The sequence below is a fragment of the Eutrema salsugineum genome, unplaced genomic scaffold (assembly GCF_000478725.1).
Source record: "Eutrema salsugineum unplaced genomic scaffold, Eutsalg1_0 scaffold_24, whole genome shotgun sequence".
Taxonomy (NCBI): domain Eukaryota; kingdom Viridiplantae; phylum Streptophyta; class Magnoliopsida; order Brassicales; family Brassicaceae; genus Eutrema; species Eutrema salsugineum.
The window spans coordinates 218,368-220,766 of NW_006256797.1; the positions used below are offsets into that span (position 1 = coordinate 218,368).

A 2,399-nucleotide genomic window follows, 5' to 3' on the forward strand; every position below is an offset into this window, starting at 1 on the left:
AAAATGAAGAGAATGATCACAGAGGAGGTGATCATGCTCGACAAGATGGAGAGGAGGATGAGGTTCCTCCGAGAAACCACCAGAACTGCGAGAGAGAAGAGCGTGAAGACCTTGATGCACCTATCAATGCAGCTGATGGTCACCACCAAGGAATGCAGCCGAATGGACGCATTAACCGTCCTGTTCCACAAGCAAATCAACACCGAAGACAAGCCAGAAACCACCGCATAGCTGATTTTGATTCACCTACTCAAAATTTTCAGAACCGATCTGCAATTCAAGTTCTATTTCCGAACCGGAATGAGTTTGAAGTCAAGCCTCAAATCATCTCATTGGTGAAGCAAAACCAATTCCATGAAGTTCCTTCTGAACACCCAATGGACCATATCGAGCTCTTTGAAGAAATCTGCAGCATGATGAGAACAAACCAAGTTCCAGCAGACTATTTAAAGTGTAAGTTGTTTCCTTTTTCATTAGCAGACAAAGCTCACCGTTGGTTGAAATCTTTGCCTGCAGGATCGATTACTAATTGGGAAGAGTGTAAAACTGCTTTCCTGAATCACTTCTATACTAAGTCAAGGTCAAATTTGTTGAGAACGAAGATCTCAAGCTTTCAACAAGGACCTACTGAATCTTTCTATGAAGCCTGGGAACGTTTTAAGGAGTATGAACGTGATTGCCCTCACCATGGATTTCCTGGATCAAGCCTGCTGAGCACATTTTACCGAGGTTTGCAACCAAAATACAAACTTTCGCTTGATACAGCAAGCAATGGAGATTTTGGACAAAAGACGATAGCCCAAGGAAGAGCCCTCATCGAGAATTTGGCTCAAGCCAATAGCAATGATTGTCCTGATACGATCGCTCGACGAAGCAAACTGGAACAGACAACAAGGAGATAACCGAGTTGAAGAACATGATGAGCCAGCTTTTGAAGAGCAACAATCACCCAATCCATGCTTGTGAGACCAACAATGGCGCAGAAGATGAAGGACCCAGTGATATCGATCACATTAATCAAGCCTTTCAAGAAGAAGAGGTGAACTATGTAGGAGCACTAGTACCATATCAAAATCGCTTCAACAATGGTTTCAACAAAAACTTCCGGAATGCAAATTACAACAATCTCTCTTACCGCAATCCAAATGTGGAGAATCCTCAAGATCAGTACTACCCACCTCAGAAAAAATCCTTCCAAAACAAGTTCCAAGGTGGAAACTTCGGAGGGACAGTAGCTTATCAACCGCGACAGCCATATAACTACCAAGGTACGGGTTTTAACAATCAATTTGTACAACAGCAAGGAGTCACGAAGAACCAGCTAGCTTCACAAATTGGTAGACTTGAACAGTCCATCCAACAGCTCATTATGACGAACGAAAAAGCATCTAAAGACGTGAACGTGAAAGTTGACTGCATGTACAATGACCTGAACGGGAAGTTTGAAGCTTTATCTTCGCACGTTGAAAAGCTAGACGTGCAAGTTGCCCAAACAGCCGACTCTATGAAGAGGCAAAGTGGAGTTCTTCCAGGAAGAGATGAAGATAACCCTAAGAGGTTTTGCAACGCCATAACAACAATGCCCGAAGAAGAGGCCAAAACCGATGGAAAGAAAGAAGAAACCCCAATCTTTGTACCACTTTACAAGGATGTCGATGCCAAGCAGCCACCATTTAAGGTACCTCAACGATCACCGTTTCAAAGGCTTACAAAAGCCGACGATCCGGGACGTTTTGTTTTCCAATGTTTCATTTCAGGAATCAAGTTCACAGACTGCCTGTGCGATTCCGGAGCCAATGTCAACATCATGTCAAAGACGTTTGCCAAAAAATTGGGCATAAAAACCTTAAGGACATCGACGGTTAAGGTTATCTTTGGAGATTCATCTCAAAAAGATACTGAGGGGCGATTCATGATCTACAAGTTCTAGTGGGAGACAAGATTGTTCCAGCAGATTCCAAGTCCTAGAGATGGATAAAGACAAGGAGAGGCCACTCATATTCGGGAGACCATTCCTAGCTACCGTAGGAGCAGTTATCGATCACGCAAACTGGCATGCTGTTTTCCTCAATGTGAATCGCAGAAGGTACTACCCGACTATCCTAGACGATTTTCCAAGCAAAGGAAACAGGCCAGAAGAGAAAGAAAAAGAGAAGCCGAAAGCTTTTGCAAAGATCAAGATCATCATTCAACCGGATGCAACAGAAACTAGTGAGGACCAAATCCAGGAGCTGATCGAAAACACAAAAAGGGTTTTAAACAATATTAAAGTCCGAAAGAAGAGTAAAGGAAAGAAGACGGCTCCTCAAGGAGAAGAAGTAAAACCTCCAGCGACCGGAAGTGATAAAGGCATATCAAGTGGAGTGACATTCAAATCAGCCTGATTCTTCATGCCTACG

The 2,399-nt window shown here is 43.3% G+C and overlaps 1 non-coding gene across 1 annotated transcript; it reads right to left on the bottom strand.

Moving 5' to 3' along the window:
* Positions 1 to 585: 585 nt before the first annotated feature.
* On the bottom strand, positions 586 to 694 carry LOC112086073. Its single transcript, XR_002899297.1, has one exon. It is a non-coding gene; the product is annotated as a small nucleolar RNA R71 (small nucleolar RNA).
* Between the last annotated feature and the right edge of the window lie 1,705 nt (positions 695 to 2,399).